At 45.6% G+C, this 20,018-nt stretch overlaps 1 protein-coding gene across 1 annotated transcript in view; it reads left to right on the forward strand.

Annotated features, from left to right (window-relative positions):
* The window catches only part of LOC145345623 (dynein axonemal heavy chain 8-like), a 1,557,438-nt gene that overhangs the window by 1,029,955 nt on the left and 507,465 nt on the right, over window positions 1-20,018 (forward strand). The gene's annotated exons all lie outside the window — the stretch shown is intronic.

Raw genomic sequence — 20,018 nt, forward strand, 5'->3', positions numbered from 1 at the left:
CCATCTAACCAGCAAAAGGTAGCTAATCAGAAATAACTTATAGATACAGAAGTCAACTGAGAAACTTCAGAAGGTTCCCAAAGACACAAAACCTGGTTGTATATTTTTTTGAAAGTGAGTAAATTCTTTTTTTTTGTTAATGACTGGGCTGCCATCTAATGCTTCAGTTGTACAGAACATTGGTTAGACCGCATTTGGAGTACTGCGTCCAGTTCTGGTCACCTTACTACCGGAAGGACATGGAGTCTCTGGAAAGGGTGCAGAGGAGGTTTACCAGGATGTTGTCTGGCATGGAGGGGCTGGGTTACGAGGAAAGGTTGGAGAAGCTGGGACTTTTCTCCTTGGAAAGACGGAGATTGAGGGGGGACATGATAGAGGTATATAAGATACTGAAGGGAATAGATAGAGTTAATAGTGAGAGACTGCTCCCTAGACTGGGTACAAACACGAGAGGTCATGATTTAAGGGTGAGCGGGGGGAGGTATAATTTGGAAGTGAGAGGAAGGTTCTTTACGCAGAGAGTTGTGGGGGTATGGAACGCGCTACCGAGTAGGGTGGTGGAGGCAGGAACGTTGGACTCGTTTAAGGTTCAGTTAGATAGACACATGAGTGAAACGAGGATGGAGGGTTATGGTAGGGGCTATTAAATAAGGTTAGAACCTCAGGAGACACCGGAAAAGCAGGCTTATAAGATTAACGTTTTTGTCTTTTTATTCCACAGGTGGAGGTCCACCTCGTGTCAAACGAGGGGCATGCACACGGTGGGTCGTGCGTGGGCTGCTCTTGGAAGTTCCGGGAGTGGCCTAGTACTTCGTGTCGGTGTGTATGCTTGATCCTGGACCGGTAGACGGGTGCCGCAACAGCTCGGTGACTAGCACTGCTAGCTGTGCAGATACATGGATTTGGGCCTGTGTCTGTGGGAGTTTGTGCATTCTCCCTGTGGTTGCGTGGGTTTCCTCCGGGCGCTCCGGTTTCCTCCCACACCCCAAAGATGTGCTCTTAGGCTGATTGGTTTTACCAAATTGATACTATTCTCCCCTGAATCTGGCTAAGTTAGGCGTTCCATTCGTAGACACGCAGGGTAGAATAGGTGTAGGGTGATGCGGCGACGTGGGCTCGTTGGGCCGAAGGGCCTGTTTCCCGTGCTGGGTTGTTCTTTGTTCTTTGTTCTATATAATTTATTTGAACAGCATTCCATTAGAATCTTATTTTATTCAGTTTGTTACTTGTTTAGTTAAAGTTCCTTGTTAGTTAAATAAATTGTTAAGTATTCATTTGAAGTGAGTGTCAGGTATTTATGTTAATTAACTACTAAATATTCCTGAAGAACAGTTCATTTTTTGCCACACATTTTATACAGATTATGTGGTGAGGTATTCCTCTTTAGGGGATTTGGTGTTACATCTCAAAAGGGGGAACAACCTCTGCATCGTAACACATGCCTTCAACTGCTCCACTCTCCTGCTTTTAAGATGTAAGGACTCCAAGCTTGTGGTCCTCAATTCTCCTTACATTGAATATTAATCTTTGAAGCAAACTGGGATGCTGCTTTTAAAATTAATTCATAGGATGTGGGTCAGCATTTATTGTCCATCCCTACTTTCCTTTGAAATGAGTGGTTTATTGGACTGTTTCAGAGGACAATTATGAGGAGAGTTAATCTCCTTCTACACTTGGAACCTAAGTATATCTTTGGCAGGCAGTTTTTTTTAATGGATATTTTAAAAAGTATAAAGAGTTTTAAGATAGAAAGGAGGAAGATAATTGTGTTTTAACTAAAGGCGATAATTTCAGAACAGATGAAGCACCGCACAACTGAGCATTCACAAGACACTGTGTGTAATTAACAACAGTAGAACTGTATTCCATCGCAATCTGTAACTCATGGCCTGGCTTACCCATCATCTATCATTATTCCTCTTGTTGGGTAGTCTTTTGGGATGGAACATGATATTGAAGTGCCAGCTTATATGAAAAGTCCCAAGTGACTTGCCACATCATATGCTACCAAGCAACACTTGCATAACAATAACCTGCTCCCTATTATTCAGTGTGGGTTCCACTGGGGTCACTCAGCTCCTGATGTCATTGTAGCCTAAGTTCAAAAATAGACAGAAGAGCAGAATTCCAGAGATGAGGGGAAGAGTAACTGCCTTTGACATCGAGGCAGCATTTCATCGAGTGTGGCATTAAGGAGGCCTAAAAAAATTGTACTCAATAAGAATTGGGGAAGATGGTTGTGGTAATTGGACATCAATCATCTCAGGACATCTCTACAGGAGTTCCTTAGGGTAGTGTCCTAGGCCCAACCATTTTCAGCTGCAACATTAATGACCTTCTTTCCATCATAATGTCAAGTGTGGGGACATTCAGTGATGACTGCATAATATTCAATGTCATTTGTGACTTATTAGATGCTGAAGTAGCCCATGCTCAAATGCAGCAAGACCTGGGCAATATCATAGAGTGACGGAGCAGGTAAACCGTGTAAAGGTAAAAAGTTGTAGCAGCACTAAGATGGCATTTCTTTTAATGCAAAACTGAATAAACTAAATCAATCAAACTCGGCGACAAAGCAAGAAGGGCAGTCCCCAAAACAAAGGGAACCAAATCAAAAGGCAAAGTGTAAAGAAAGCTTAAAAGGTTGAACCAAATCAGTCAATAATACACCCCAATGGGGCCCAAGGGGTATGGGATACTTCGATGGTGCTTGTGGACTCTTCAACTCTCCCCTGTCTGATTGTTGTTCAGCTGCTCAGGAATCCATTCCTCCACCAATACCGATTCAGATGGCTGACAAGGGACGGCCTGTGGCTGCCTGAGTGATCAGGGTCAGGGATGTGCTGGGTGGCAGAGAAGTGGGCTGGATGACACCCCACGAGACAGCTGAGTGCACAGTGGCAGGTATTTAGTTCACAGCCAATGCCTTCCATGGTCTTTGAATGGTTGTGGTCAAGGAGGTGCATCTGTGTGGTGGGATCCTACCTGAGCGTACACCTGCTTGGATGGAATACATTCCTGAGCAGCGGCTCCTGAACAACAGCCACTTCTTCAGATGGAAGAGAACCACGGCATGAAACAGCCATGTTCTAGACTTTCAGAAGGTCCTGGTAAAAGACAGGCATCACCTGCAGGAAGCCACAAAGGCCCCTCAGGTCCGTGAACAGGAGCCGCCGGTCATAATTTAGGCCGTGCACCTCGTGGAAGAAATATGTGGCCAAGGCACACCATCGAGGAGGAGCTCAACATAAAGCTATCGCTGCAGGGTCTGAAGGTGGAAGATCGCCAGCGCCTGAGCACACTCTCCTAATGAGAGATTCAGAACCTCAACTGTGACCCTGTGCAGTGTCTTTTACTAGAAGAACTGTGTGAATGTTCTGTGGATGTTTGTGATAAAGTCAGGACCAGGGTTCAAAGTGACCAGCTGGTACCGCAGCTTGGAAACAATCAGCTGATTTATGACGAGAGCTTGCATCCTGTAAGACAGCATTTGGTTTGGCCCTGCCAAGTGAATCAGGCGAGTGGTGACCTCGGCCTCCAGCTCCTGCAATTTACTGACTAGGATTCCTCAGCTGGGCAAAGGTGGACTCCCAAGTAGAAGAAGCTGGTCCTGCTCCAGGTGAAAGGCCTGAGCTCCTCTGGAAGTGAGTTCATCTGCCACAGACTGATCAGGAGTCCAGAACACTTGGCCCATTAACTCCATAGGCTCTGTCTTCACTTCCTGCTGCCTCAGCAAAGCAGCAAGCATAATTAAGGACCTCATGCACTCTGGACATTCTCTCTTCCACCTTCTCCCGCCGGGAAAAAATTACAAAAGTCTGAGGCCACGCATCAACCAACTCAAGAACAGCTTTTTCCCTGCTGCCATCAGACTTTTGAAAGGACTTGCCTTGCATTAAGTTGATCTTTCTCTCCACCCTAGCCATGACTGTAATACTATATTCTGCACTCTCTCTCGTTTCCTTCTCTATGAACTGTATGCTTTGTCTGTATAGTGCGCAAGAAACAATACTTATCACTGTGTCCCTGTACATGTGACAATAATAAATCAAGATCAGTTGATCCTGGTAGAGGACATGGGAGGGTATACAGCCTGGCACTCGCACATCCTCCACAGGTCAGTCAGAGCACATCATCAGTGTAAGCTGGCAAGACCACTCTGATGCCCAACACGCGCAGTGTCAAATGCAACAACCTCCTCTGCAAGAGTGCAGGAATGGCTCAAAGCAAACAGAATACAGTTGGCCAGACAAAGGGCAGCTGTGCCGTACTCCTCTTCCAAACTGAAGGGTTGCTGTCAGAGACCCCTTAACATAAATAAGACACTCTATGGCAGCGAGCAGTAATCTGATCCCGGCGACGAGTGCACCCTGAACCCAAACCACAGAGTCCCGATTAGGTACTCGTGGTTCTCCCTGTTGAACACCATTTCCTGATAAAGAGATTTGAGAGTTCTCAACAGACCAGCGCTCTGGAGGGATGGATGAGGTCCTGGACAAAATGAAAATTGCCATGAATGGTCTAGCCTGGGACAGTGTAGGACTGTTCAGGGAGAGCAAACAGAGGTCCTTGTCCTCATTGGTACCAATGACATAACAAGGAAAAGGGATGAAGTCCTAAAATGTGAATATAGAGAGTTAGGCCAAAGACTAAAGTGCATCGAGGGTAGAAATTTCTGGACTATTGCCGGCATCAGGTGCTAGTGAGAGTAGAAATAGGAAGATTAGTCTGATGAAGGCGTGGCTTGAGAGCTGGTGCAGGAGCCAGGGGTTTAGATTTGTGGAGCATTGGGATCTCTTCTGGTTACATCTGACCTGGAGGGGAGAGTTCAACTTAATGCAAGGCAAGTCCATTTGAAAGTCTGATGACGGGGAGATCTTCTAGAGCCATTCAGGAGGGGTTAAATTAGTTTGGCAGGGGAGTGGGAGCCAAAGTGGTAGGGCGAGAGAAGAGAACATAGAACATAACGGTGCAGTACATGCCCCTAGGCCCTCAATGTCGCAGCGACGTATGAAACCAAGCTAAAGCCCATCTAACCTACACTATGCCAGTATCATCTATATGTTTATCCAAAGGCCATTTAAATGCCCTTAATGTTGATGAATCCACTACTGTTGCAGGCAGGGCATTCCGCACTCTTACTACTCTCTGAATAAAGAATCTACCTCTGACATCTGTCCTATATCTATCACCCCTCCTTTTAAAACTATGTCCCCTTGTGTTAGCCATCTCCATCCGAGGAAAAGGCCTCTCACTGTCCACCCTATCAAATCCTCTGATCATTTTATACGTCTCTATTAAGTCACTTCTTAACCCTCTCCTCTCTAATGAAAATGGCCCCAAGTCCTTCATAAGACCTTCCCACCATACCAGGCAACATCCTGGTAAATCTCCTCTGCACCCTTTCTAATTATTCCACATCCTTCCTATAATGCAGCGACCAGAAATGTATGCAATACTCCAAATGCGGCCGCACCAGAGTTTTGTACAGCTGTACATGACGTCATAGCTTCAAAAGTCTATTCCTCTACCAATAAAAGCTAACACACCGTACGCCTTCTTAACAACCCTATCAACCTGGGTGCCAACTTTCAGGGATCAATGCACATGGACGCAGAGATCTCTCTGCTCATCCATACTACGAAGTAAGGTACCATTAGTCCAGTACTCTGTATTCCTGTTACTCCTTCCAAAGTGAATCACTTCACACTTTTACACATTAGACTCCATTTGCTACCTCTCAGCCCATCTCTGCAGCTTATCTATCTCCCTCTGTAACCTGCAACATCCTTCTACACTGTCCACAACTCCACTGACTTTAGTGTCATCTGTAAATTTACTAATCCATCCTTCTACGCCATCATCCAGGTCATTTATTAAAAATGACAACAGTGGCACCAAAACAGATCCTTGCGGTCCACTACTAGTAACTGAACTCCAGGATGAACATTCCCCATCAACCACCACCCTCTATCTTCTTACAGCTAACCAATTTCTGATCCAAATCATTAAATGAATGGACCCTTAGAGGATGAGAGGGGGGATTTAGTGGTGGGGGATGAGGAAATGGCTGAGGCCTTAAATAACTTTTTTGCTTCGGTCTTCACGGAGGAGGACGCGAATAGTTTGCCAGGTGTTAATGATGGAAAGATGGTAGGAGTGGAGGGCCTGAATGAGATCATTGTTACTAGAGAAGCAGTGCTCGACAGACTAGAGGGACTGACAGTGGACAAGTCCCCAGGACCGGATGGAATGCATCCAAGGGTTCTGAAGGAAATGGCAGAGGTGATAGTGGATGCCTTGATGATTATTTTCCAAACCTTGCTGGATTCCGGGGAAGTGCCGGAAGATTGGAAAACGGCTAATGTTACGCCGCTGTTTAAAAAGGGTAGCAGGCAAAAGGCAGGGAATTATAGGCCGGTTAGTTTAACGTCTGTTGTAGGAAGAATGCTTGAATCTGTAATCAAAGAGGAAATAGCGAGCCATCTTGAGAAGAATTGTTTAATAGAGCAGACGCAACACGGTTTTGTTAAGGGGAAGTCGTGTCTGACGAATTTATTGGAATTCTATGAGGATGTGTCTAGTGCGGTGGATAGAGGAGAGCCGGTGGATGTGGTGTTTCTCGATTTTCAGAAGGCGTTTGATAAGGTGCCGCACAAAAGGTTGTTACAGAAGGTTAGGAGGCATGGAGTTGGGGGTAAGGTGTTAGCGTAGGTAGGGGATTGGCTGTCAAATAGGAGGCAGAGAGTGGGTGTCAATGGGTCTTATTCGGATTGGCAGTTGGTGACTAGTGGAGTGCTGCAGGGATCGGTGCTGGGGCCTCAGCTATTTACCATTTATATAGATGATCTGGAGGAGGGAGCCGAGTGTAAGGTGTCGAAATTTGCTGATGACACAAAGATAAGTGGAACAGCAAACTGTGCAGAGGGTGTAGAAAGTCTGCAGAGGGATCTAGATAGGCTGAGCGAGTGGGCGAGGAACTGGCAGATGGAATACAATGTTGGCAAGTGTGAGGTGGTCCACTTTGGCAGGAATAATAGTAGGAAGGACTACTACTTACAGGGCGAAAAGCTGCAGCATGCTACGGTGCAGAGGGACCTGGGGGTCCTTGTGCATGAGTCGCAAAAACCCAGCCTACAGGTGCAGCAGGTGGTCAGGAAGGCAAATGGGATGCTGGCCTTCATAGCGAGGGGGATAGAACATAAAAGTAGGGAGGTCTTGCTGCAACTGTACAGGGCACTGGTGAGGCCGCAGCTGGAGCACTGTGTGCAGTTTTGGTCGCCGCACTTGCGCAAGGATATTTTGGCCTTGGAGGGAGTGCAGAGGAGGTTCACTAGGCTGATACCAGAGTTGAGGGGGTTGAGCTATGAGGAGAGGCTGAATAGACTGGGCTTGTACCTGTTAGAGTTTAGAAGGATGAGGGGGATCTTATTGAGACGTATAAGATGATGAAAGGGATGGAAAGGGTAGAGGTGGAGAGGTTCTTCCCGCTCAGTAAGGACAGCAGGACTTGAGGGCACAGCCTCAAGATAAGGGGGGGGAGGCAGTTTAGAACAGAGTTGAGGAGGAACTTCTTCACTCAAAGGGTGGTGAATCTCTGGAATTCTCTGCCCGTTGATGTGGTGGAGGCTGCCTCACTAAATATATTTAAGACGCGGGTAGATAGGTTTTTGGTAGGCAAGGGGATTAAGGGTTATGGGGAGAAAGCGGGAAAGTGAAACTGATCCACTTCAGATCAGCCATGATCTTATTGAATGGCGGGGCAGGCTCGAGGGGCTAGATGGCCTACTCCTGCTCCTATTTCTTATGTTCTTATGTTCTTAAATCACCCTCAATCCCATGCCTTTGTATCTTCTTCAATAGCTTACTGTGGGGAACCTTATCAAACACTTTACTGAAACCCATATACACCACATCAACTGCTTTACCCTCATCCACCTCTTTGGCCACCTTCTCAAAGAATTCAATAAGGTTTGTGAGGCATGACTTGCCCTTCACAAAACCGTGTTGACTATCTCTAATCAAATTATTCCTTTCTAAATGATTATAAGTCCTATCTCTTATAATGCTTTCCAAAACTTTGCCCACAACAGAAGTAAGGCTCACTGGTCTACAATTATCAGGGTTGCCTCTACTCCCCTTCTTAAACAAAGGGACAACATTTGCTATCTTCTAGTCTTCTGGCACTATTCCTGTAGACAGTGACAACCTACAAAGCCAACGGCTCTGCAATCTCCTCCCTAACCTCCCAGAGAATCCTAGGATATATCCCATCTGGCCCAGGGGACCCATCTATTTTCATACTTTCCAGAATTGCTAACACCTCAGTCCCATCTGGTCTAATAGCCTGCATCTCAGCATTCTCCTCGACAACATTGTCTTTTTCATAGGAGGAGTTTTTTTTAACAGTACAGCACAGTACAGGCCCTTCAGCCCTCAATGTTGTGCCGAATTATGTCTAAACCCAAGATCAATCTATCCCACTCTCTATATTTCTGGTGTGTTCCATGTGCCTATCCAACAACCGCTTGAAAGTTCCTAAAGTGTCCGACTCCACTATCACAGCAGGCTTTCCACACCCCAACCACTCTCTGAGTCAAAAATCTACCTCAGATATCCCTCCTATATCTCCCACCATGCACCTTATAGTTATGCCCCCTAGTAACAGCTATTTCCATTTGAGGAAATAGTCTCTGCACATCCATTCTATCTATCCCCCTCATCATCTTATGAGCCTCAATTAAATCACCTCTCATCCTCCTCTGCGCTAAAGAGAAAAGCCCCAGCTCCCTCAACCTTTCCTCATAAGACCTACCCTCCAAGCCAGGCAGCATCCTGGTAAATCTCCTCTGAACTCTCTCCAATGTTTTCATACTCTTCTTATAGTGAGGTGACCAGAACTGCACACAATATTCCAAATGTGGTCTCACCAAGATCCGATATAGCTGCAGCATAACCCCACTGCTCTTAAACTCAAACCCCATTAATAAACGCTAACACGTTATTAGCCTTCTTCACAGCCATATCCACTTGAGTGGCAACAGAGATCTGTGGATACAAATCCCAAGGTCTCTCTGTTCCTCCACATTCCTCAGAGCCCTGCTGTTGACCCCGTAATCCACATTCGTTTGTCCTACCAAAATGAATTATCTCGCACTTATCAGGGTTAAACTCCATCTGCCACTTTTCAGCCCAGCTCTGCATCCTATCAATGTCTCTTTGCAGCCTACAAGAGCCCTCCACCTCATCCACTACTCCACCAATCTTGGTGTCATCAGCAAATTTACTAACCCATCCTTCAGCCCCCTCTTCCAAGTCATTGATAAAAATCACAAATAGCAGAGGACCCAGCACTGATCCCTGTGGTACACCACTGGTAACTGGCCTCCAATCTGAAAATTTTTCTTCTACCATCACCCTCTGTCTTCTATGAGATACAGTAAAAAGTCTGACAACACCAGGTTTTAGTCCAACCTATTTATTTGATAATATACTCACAAGCTTTCGGGGTTAGTCCCTTCGTCAGGTGAATGGAGAGTTCTGGCCTCAGACAGAGCATATAAAGCACAGACAGTTTAGAGATTACTGATTAGAATTCTAATCCGTAATCATTCTAATCAGTAATCTCTAAACTGTCTGTGCTTTATATGCTCTGTCTGAGGCCAGAACTCTCCATTCACCTGACGAAGGGACTAACCCCGAAAGCTTGTGAGTATATTATCAAATAAATAGGTTGGACTAAAACCTGGTGTTGTCAGACTTTTTACTGTGTTTACGCCAGTCCAACGCCGGCATACCCACATCATGTTCTATGAGATAGCCAGTTACTTATCCAACCAGCCAAATTTCCTTTTATCTCACACCTCCTTATCGTCTTCATGAGCCTACCATGGGGAACCTTATCAAACACCTTAATAAAATCCATGTATATGACATCAACTGGTCTACCTTTGTCTACTTACTTAGTTACCTCCTCAAAGAATTCAATCAAATTTGTGAGGCAGGACTTACCCCTCACAAAACTGTGCTGACTATTCCGGATTAAACTGTATCTTTCCAAGTGGTGATAAATCCTATCTCTCAGGACCCTTTCCATTAACTTACTGACCACTGAAGTAAGACTAACTGGCCTATAATTACCAGGGTCATTCCTATTTCCTTTCTTGAAGACAGGAACAATATTTGCCATTCTCCAGTCCTCTGGCACCTTCCCTGTGGAAGTGAAGACCCAAAGATCAAAGCTAAAGGTTCTGCAATCTCATCCGTTAGCTCCCAAAGTATCCTAGGATGTATCCCATCTGGCCCTGGGGACTTATCGTCCCTCAGGTTTTTCAAAATTGCTAATACATCTTCCCTCAGGACATCTACCTCCTCTATCCTATCAGCCTGTATTACACTCTCATCCTCAAAAACATGGCCCCTCTCCTTAGTGAACATTGAAGAAAAGTATTCATTCAACACCTCACCTATCTTTTTGACTCCATGCACAAGTTCCCACTACTATCCTTGACTGGCCCCAATCTCACCCTGGCCATTCTTTTATTTCTCACATAAGAGTAAAAAACCTTGGGGTTTTCTTTTATCCACCAAGGACTTCTTATGCCCCCTCCTAGCTCTCCTAAGCCCTTTCTTTAACTCATTCCTAGCTACCTTGTAACACTCAAGTGACCCAACTGAACCTTGTTTTTTCATCCTTACATACGTTGAGGACAGCATGGAAGTTAAAGAGAGCACATTAAATAGTAAAGGCAGTGTCAGTAATTCTAGTGCTAGACAGGTATTACTGAAACATGGCTAAGGGAGAGGCAGAACTTTCAGCTCAATGTTCCAAGGTACAGATGCGATAGGAAGGATAGAACAGGAGGAGGTAAGAGAGGAAGGGGAGTTGAGTTTTTGATCAGGGAGAACATCAAGACAATACTGAGAGGATACATCCAAGGGTTCACTCACTGAGTCTATATGGATAGAACTGAAAAATAAGAAGGGGGAAATCATTTTGATAGCACTGTACTATAGGCCCCCAATAGCCAGCAGGAAATTGAAGAGCAAATACGTAAGGAGATTACAGATAGGTGGAAATAGTGAGGATTTTAACTTTCCCAAAATTGACTGGGACAGCCGTAGTATTAGGGGCTTGGATGACAGAAAATTTTTTAACTGTATTCAGGAGGAATTTCTCATTCAGTATGTAGATGGCCCAGCTAAAGAGGGGGCACAACTTGACCTCTTCATGGGAAATAAGGAAGGACAGGCAACAGAAGTTTTAGTGAAGGATCACTTTAGGACCAGTGACCATAATTCCTTTAGTTTTGAGATACCTATGGAGGATGATAGGTCTGGCTCAAAAGTTAAAATTTTAAATTGGGGCAAGGCCAATTCTGATGGTATTGTGCAGGAATTATTTAAAGTTACTTGGGGGAGTCTGTGGGAAGGCAAAGGGATGAGTGGTAAATGGGAGGCTTTTGAAAGTATGTTAACCAGGATTCAGGGTAAGCATATTCCTTTTAGATATGCCTTGCTGGTACAAGGAGGGAATCTTGAATGACTCAGGATATGAGACCCTGGTCACGAAGAAGGAGGCATATGATATGCATAGGCAGCTGGGATCAAGTGGATCCCTTAAAGAGCATTGAGGACGTTGGAGTTAAGAGAAACATCAGGAGGCCAAACAGCTGAGATTAGATTGCTTTGGCAGATATGGTAAAGGAGAATCCAAAGACCTTCTACAACTACAATAAAGGGCAAAAGATAAACTGTGGAGAGAATATGGTCTCTTAAGGATCAACAAGGTCATCTATGGGTCAAGCTATAAGAGATGAGTGAGATCCTAATTGAATATTTCTCATCAGTATTTACTGTTGACGAAGGCATGGATATTAGGGAACTTGGGGAAATAAACAGTGATCTCTTGAGGATTGTACATATAACAGAGAAGGAGGTCATAGAGTCATTGAAATTTACTGCATGGGAACAGGCCCATCAGCCCAACTTATCCATGCCACTTTTTTTTTAAACCCCTAAGCTCATCCCAATTGCCTGCATTTGGCCTATGTCTCTCTATACCCATTGTACCCATGTAACTATCTAAATGCTTTATAAAAGATAAAATTGTATCTGCCTCTACTACTACCTCTGGCAGCTTGTTCCAGACACTCACCACCCTCTGTGTGATAAAAATGCCCCTCTGGATACTTCTGTATCTCTTCCCTCTCACCTTAAACCTATGCCTTCTAGTTTTAGACTCCCCTACCTTTGGGAAAATATATTAGCTATCTACCTTGTCTATGCCCCTCGTTATTTTATAGACCTCTATAAGGTCACCCCTCAGCATCCTACACTCCAGAAGAAAAAGTCCCAGTCTATTCAGCTTCTCCTTATAACTCAATCCATCAAGTCCCGGTAGCATCCTAGTAAATCTTTTCTGCATTCTTTCTAGTTTAATGATATCCTTTCTATAATAGGGTGACCAGAATTGCATACACATTCGAAGTGTGGCCTTACCAATATCATGTACAACTTTAACAAGATGTCCCAACTCCTGTATTCAATGTTCTGACCGATGAAACCAAGCATACCAAATGCCTTCTTCACCACCCTGTCCACCTGTGACTCCACTTTCAAGGAGCTATGAACTTGTACCCCGAGATCTCTTTGTTCTGTAACTCTCCCTAACACCTTACCATTAACTAAGTAAGTCCTACCCTCGTTCAATGTACCAAAGTGCATCACCTCACATTTGTCTAAATTAAACTCCATCTGCCATTCGTCAGGCCAGTAGCCCAGTTGATCAAGCTCCCATTGCAATTGGATTAACTTTCTTCACTGTCCACTATGCCATCAATCTTGGTGTCATCTGCAAACTTACTAACCAAGCCCCCTATATTCTCATCCAAATCATTAACATAAATGACAAATTACAATGGGCCCAGCACTGATCCCTGAGGCACACCGCTGGTCACAGGCCTCCAGTTTGAAAAACAACTTTCTATAATCACCCTCTGGCTTCTGTCAAGAAGCTAATTTTGTATCCATTTAGATACCTCACTCAGGATCCCGTGAGATTCAACTTTATACAACAACCTATCGTGCAGTACCTTGTCAAAGGCCTTGCTAAAGTCCATGTCGACAACATCAACAGCATTGCCCTCATCTACCTTCTTGGTTACCCCTTCAAAAAACTCAATTAAATTTGTGAGATATGAGTTTCCACTCACAAAGCCTTGCTGACTATCCCTAATCAGTCCTTGCATCTCAAAATGCCTATAGATCCCATCTCTCAAAATACCTTCCAACAATTTATTCACCACAGATGTGAGACTCACTGGCCTGTAATTCCCAGGCTTTTCCTGCAGCCCTTTTTAAACAAAGGCAAAACATTTCCCACTCTCTAATCTTCAGACACCTGACCCGTGACTATCAATGATTCAGTTATCTCGGCTAGGGGGACCTGCAATTTCCTCCCTAGCCTCCCACAACATCCTGGGATATACCTCATCAGGTCCCGCAGATTTATCTTCCTTGATGCACTTTAAGACTTCCAGCACCTCCTTCTTTGTAATATGTACACTCCTTAAGACATCACTATTTATTTCCCCAAGTTCCCTAACATTCATGCTTTTCTCAACAATAAATACTGATGAGAAATATTCATTGAGGATCTCACCCATCTCTTGTAGATCCACACATACATTACCTGTTGGTCTTTAAGAGGCCCTAATTTCTCCCTTGTTACTCTTTTGCCCTTCATGTATTTGTAGAAGCCCTTTGGATACTCCTTTTCCTTATCTGCCAATACAATTTCATGTCCTCTTTTCACCCTCCTAATTTCTCTCTTAACTCTACTCCTACACCCCCCATACTCTGCAAGAGATTCACTTGATCCCAGCTGTCTATGCATGTCATATACCTCTTTCTTCTTCTTGACCAGGGCCTCAATATCCCGAATCATCCAGAGTTCCCGACTTCTGCTAGCCTTGCCCTTCACTCTAAGCGGAATGTGTTTACCTTGAACCCTGGTTAACACACTTTTGAAAATATGCCACTTGCTAGACATCCCTTTGCCTTCCCATAAACTCCCTCAATTAACTTTTGAAAATTCCTGCCTGATACCATCAAAATTGGCCTTTTTCTTTCTGCCCCATTCCAGGAAAAGGCATGAAGATAGTTGGGAGCAGCGCGTGAAAGTGGGGCAGGGCAAAGACAAAGGCATCACTTCACTGGGGGAGGAGATGTGGGGAATCCCGTGGGTTTTGTGATTCTCTCCCCTCTTCCACAGTGTAGTTGCCTTGCCCTCCCCTCCCTGCTGCTCCGCCTTTTGGGCCTGGACCCATTAACACTAAGGGGGAGTTACCGCCAGCTCAGGGTCGAGCATTCCCCACGTCTGGACCCAGAGACCCGCGCAGAGATGATGCTAAGCCCAGCATATGACATTGAGGTGTCCATGTGCCTGGGTTTTTTTGGAGTGGTGGGTCCAGAAGTGTTCTTCTTCCCTGAGCTGGCGGTGGGGTGTCTGAGATTTTCAAAATGGGGGTGACGTCCTTTCGTTTCACTCTCTGCTGCACTTCTGACTGTGCAGATGCTCTCACCCCTCCACACCAAGTTGAAATGGCTGATGCTGTGAACATGGTCTCCCTTGCAGGGAAGCAGTTGGAGTATTGGAAAGGGGAAGGTGGTGCCAGACATGGCCACCTCAATGCTTTCATTGGCAGCCTTATGCGGGATAATCCCTCCTCAGGTGCCCCGTCTCTTTGCGGACATGGCACCGCGCACTGTCTGCCAACCAGAAAACACGGTTGGCGAAACCCTCATGGCCCCCTTCAGGCAATCCTCCCTGGTCAGATGGATAAAGACCTTGTGCCGGAAGGAGTAGGTAGAGAGGTATCCCAAAGGCTGTGCCAGAAGGAGTAGATAGAGAGGTATCCCAAAGGCTGGGCAGGACAAGAACCACCTGGGACTTCAGCTCCCTCGATTGATAGAGGTTGGGGAGAAGGAGCTCCATGGGGACGAAGAGCAGGATGTTTAAAAGAATGATTCTCTGGGAGGTGGCTCCAAGAACTCCATCTTCAGGAAAGTTCTGCTCACCATGAACCCCTTTTTGAGGGCAAGGTGGACTGCCCACTCAGCCTTCATGAAAAAGATGGTTTTGCCATACATTTTTGAGGCTGCACCAATGGCTGAGGGGCCGACAACCCCAGCCACTGCTTTAACACAAGCAATGATCATGTTGGGGTGGCTGTAGCACTTTACACCTATTTCTTTAATTATTAACTGGAATGATGCCAGGGCCTTGGAAGCAGCGGGGGTTCAGGAAGCCACTACTATAACATAGGTGGCCCTGGAGGACCATGCCACCAAGGGTCACTGTCCTGCTCAGCCTTTGGGATGCCGGTTTAGAACGGAGTTGAGGAGGAACTTCTTCACTCAAAGGGTGGTGAATCTCTGGAATTCTCTGCCCGTTGAAGTGGTGGAGGCTGCCTCGCTAAATATTTTTAAGACGCGGGTTGATGGGTTTTTGATAAGAGAGGGGATTAAGGGTTATGGGGAGAGGGCGGGAAAGTGGAACTGAGCCACAACAGATCAGCCATGATCTTATTGAATGGCAGGGCAGGCTCGAAGGGCTAGATGGCCTACTCCTGCTCCTATTTCTTATGTTCTTATGTTCTTATGTTCTTATGTTCTCCCTATCTATTCCTTCTGGCACCAGATCCTCGGGAGGATTGCCTGAGGGGGGCTTTGTTGTCCCCCATGAGGGGGGTCACCGACCATGTCTTCTGGCTGGCAGATGGTATACAGTGTCACGCCTGCAAAGAGATGGAGCTTCTGAGGAGGGATTGTCCCAGGTCATGAGGAGAGGAGGAGACGAGCAGGGGACCCGTCTGGGTGCAGGATTTCCAGCACAGTTAGCCTCTCGTCAGATATGGGGAACTGGAGGCCATTGAAGCCCCTGGAGAGGTGAGGGCAAGGGGGGATGCCCCTTGGGCAGTACCAGACTAGCCCCTGCCCCCCCGGCACATGGGCAATACCCATTGGGCACTGGGCAATGCCCATCACGCTGTGTCGGGGCAGGACGCATGGGTGGGGCAAATGGGGACAAGGTCCAGTAGGGGTGAGGCTAATAGGGGGAGGGGGCCCTTCTGACACTGCAGCGATTGTTGGGGGTAGGTGACAAGTCTGCAATCAGTGGGGAAGGGGGTCCACGATTGGACTGGGTGGCAGGGTGGTTGGAGGGGACTATATCGCAGGCTGCGGCCCTCCATGATTCCTGGGAGGAAGCTGCTTCAGGCAGCCTACACAGCAGGGGCCTGACAGCTCTCTCTTTTCTGTCAGACACCAATGCTCATGTACAGGATCAAAAGCCTGCATATGCGTAATACTTCCTTCTGCAGGCCTTCGGGCATGTTAAGTCCTGCCTACAGGCGTCTGCAGTGAGCAACAGACTCACGCAGAATTTTGCAGGCAGAGTGTGAATGGGGAGGCCTAAAAACAGGCTCAAAAGACGGAGCTGAAATGCTCCCAGTTTCAAGTCCATCCAGCATTTTGATAAAAACATGATCAAATAGTGCCTATTTTATTTATTTTGCCATTCTAGTTTAGTTTCTGATCAGTGGTAACCTCGAGGTGAAATGCACATGCACTGATTGATCTTGAAAAGCACCAGGAATGAAAACATAACAAACTGGTGATGAGGATGATGGATCTTTGAATAATGTCACTCCAAATATGAAATTAAATCATGGCACTAGTGAGACAATGGGCATTATTTTCCTGAATCGGGATGAATTGTCCATGCCAGCAGGAAAACCAAAGCATTTCCCGCTGATGCTGGCAGTTTCTATCAGTTATGATTCACCAATCTGTTAGATACATCTTACAATTAATGTTGGCCAGCCTGGCCAACATCTTTTTCAGAGATCAGTTGGAGAGAGGGCCCCCTCCTCTCAAATGGTGACTCCTCCCGCCCCGCTGACCAGTGGAGTACCATCAACCCCTCAGCAAAGAAGGATATGCTTTCACCACTACTCAAATAACGGGTTACCCCCGCCCCCCCCCCCCCCCCCTCCACAATCTCAACACCACTAGAGGCATGAGGATGACCTGGCTCATCACTCAGGCACACCCACCACCCTCATTTCAGGCCAACCTGCTTCAGCCTCAGTCCTCATTCAGTAATCAACTCAGCCCCCCCTTTCCCCTGAGACCCCCCACTCAGTTTCCCTTCCCCCTTATAGCCCCACTGAGGCCTCACTTCACACTCAGCCCCTCCCCGCAGTCCTTTTCCCCCTCAGATCCCTACTAAGCACCCCCACACACCCCTCCTCACACAGTCTTGGCAGTGAAAATCTAGTGGCTTGGACCCCAAAGGGGAAAAGGAGGAAAGTCCAGTGCTTATGAGCCCTCTGCCACTGCCAGCCTGCAAGGAGAAGGTTTCCCCAAGGTTCCTGGGGGTTGACTGGTCTCAGGCAAGGGACAAAGGGATGATCTCAATACTGTTCTCTGGGATGGGCGTCCCATGACTGGACTGCCCCTTCTAGCTTTGACAACCTGAAAATCACCCTGGCATGGTAATTTCAGCTCTCTGTTCACCATCTTCATTTCTGCCTGTCATCTGTGAGAACTTCGAAGTGGCCTAGTCACTTTCATCTCATTGCAGCGAACATTGACAGCATTCTCTTAATTATTTATTCAAGAGGTACCAGCCTCACTGGTTAGTCCAGCAATGAACACCCACCTTAATTGACCTCAAGAAGGTAATGGTGAATTGATGCAGTCCACATGCTGTCGGTACACTATTAGTACTATCATGGGGAAATTTCAGGATTTTGCTCCAGCAAAAGTATATATTTTCAGGTTAGAATTGTGTGTGACTTGGAAGGAAACTTGCAGACAGTGAAGTTTGAATGCAACAGGACCACTTGACAAGTTTCCAACCAAGCCACACATCAGCCTGATTGAGAATTATTTCATTGATCCTCCAGTAATACTGGGACAAAATCTTTGAACTCTCTTCTCAACAGTCCTGTGGGTATACTTACACCACATGGATTGTGTGACTTGGCGGGGAACTTGCAGGTATTGATGTTCCATGCATCTGTTATCCTTGGCCTGTTAAATGGTAGAGCTTACGTAGCTCCAGAAGATACTAATCCAGCAGACTGCTTTGTGCTGGATGGTGTCAAATTTGGTGTTAACCTAAATTAGAGCTTGAGAAATACGTAACAGAGATTGCACTAGGCAAGTGGGGAGTTGCAATTCTGTTTAATGACAGAACAGCCTCTACTCTCTCACTGCTAACTGTATTCCCCCAGCGGGTAAATGTTCCCTGAACAACGTTGACCAGTTTGCAGTAACCTTTTTTAAACTCAAGCACATTATGGAATCATATAGACAAAGAGGACATGAGTTAGGTGAAATTCCAACACAACTTTATTGAACACTTCAGTATTTATCAGACTCTACGACTATACTTTAGTTAAACTCTTTCAAACTCTATTAGTTTTTTCTCAGGACTCTTCAATAAACCATCTTAAATCTCCAAATAAACAGTCTCAGAGCTACGCTAGCTATCTACATGTGGTACATGCTTCGAAGGATTTGCTACACCCTTTCCATGCCCTATCACTGTACTCAAACAGTTCAATAAGGCTGGAATAGACTGTACCTCAGTTTTTGAGGGCTGGCTGATATTTCAGAATCTGCAGTTGTTCTTTTAGGCTTCCCCTCTCATTTATGGCTCGTTCTGGTCTTTGGGTTGGCTCATCGGGGTGATCTTCTGAGTCTGGTCAGTCTGATAATGCTCACCACAAGATACAAGGAGATGCTTGGTCGCCAGTCGAAACTGCTCTCTGGAAGCATCATTGAAAAAGGTGCAAAAGCAAGAGTGAGCTGGGGTTCCAGGCTGTCCCTTTTGTTCCTGTCTTCACATCCTTCTTGAAAATTCTGTGACTATCCAGTAGTAGTATGAGGCAGGAAACAGATCCAAAGAGGTGACTATTTTCCATACTTGGAAATAGCAAAATATGGTTTTGAACCTACAACTGTCAAGTGCTGTCCTTGTCATGCTATGTCTGTAGTCTGCTGAGCTGAATGCCAACAAGTCTGCGTAGCATCTTTCTAATAAAATTCACTCAAGTGTAAGAACAATTCATTCTGAAAGAATGTGGCTGTTAGGATCTGGCCAGGCAATTCCAGACCTGTCTGATTTTGATGGGAATCTGACTGTCCAAAACCTGACTGCAAGAAAACTGCAGCCAGGGATAAAGACAGAAAATACTAATAAGAGTCAGCAGGTCTGGCCATATACACGGGTCTGTTTTAAACAACCGACGATAACAGTTGAGGTAAATAAAAAGACAGACTGAAAACATTAATATAGTGGGTCTAAATAGACAAGACAAAGAAGGAGAAGTTAGGAAAATGCAACATAGTCCTTACAGGAAGCATGATGAGTGAAAATAGTCAAAGTAGCTGTGGGAGTCAGTCGGCTTATTGTGAATATTGGTTGATATCCTATCCCAAGAAATGAACATACAGAACCCAACAAATTGAAAGGAAGAGTTGAAAAAAGACCATCTACATAAAAGAGAATGATGCAAATTGGGATCAAAATTGATGAAATGATCCTGTCCAGGGAAAGAGCAGGAAATTACATGACCAAGTTACCGGAATGCCCTGGAAAATGAGGTAGGGAAGTCTGAGTAAGACTGCAACAAAGAAATTTCCACATATCCCACAGAGAAACATCTTTTATTTGGAAGAAAAGTTAGAGAAGTCAGCTCACCGTCAGAAAAGGTTCAGTCAGGCAAAGGATCGTGTTGGTTGATGGGGATTGTTTGGGTTTCCAGTTAAGGATAAAGTGCAAAGCTTTCAGACCATCCTTGTAGAGAATATGGATGTAGAGGAAATGCATAGCCTTAGTGGAAAAGAGACAGGGCTATGAAATTGCAAGTTGTTGAAGTGACAGAGAGCATTTGCCAGCGCAGACATGATGGGCTGAATGGCCTCTATCTGAACATAAGAAC

This window comes from Carcharhinus amblyrhynchos, chromosome 7, assembly GCF_965287045.1.
Source record: "Carcharhinus amblyrhynchos chromosome 7, sCarAmb.v2.hapA, whole genome shotgun sequence".
NCBI classification, from domain to species: domain Eukaryota; kingdom Metazoa; phylum Chordata; class Chondrichthyes; order Carcharhiniformes; family Carcharhinidae; genus Carcharhinus; species Carcharhinus amblyrhynchos.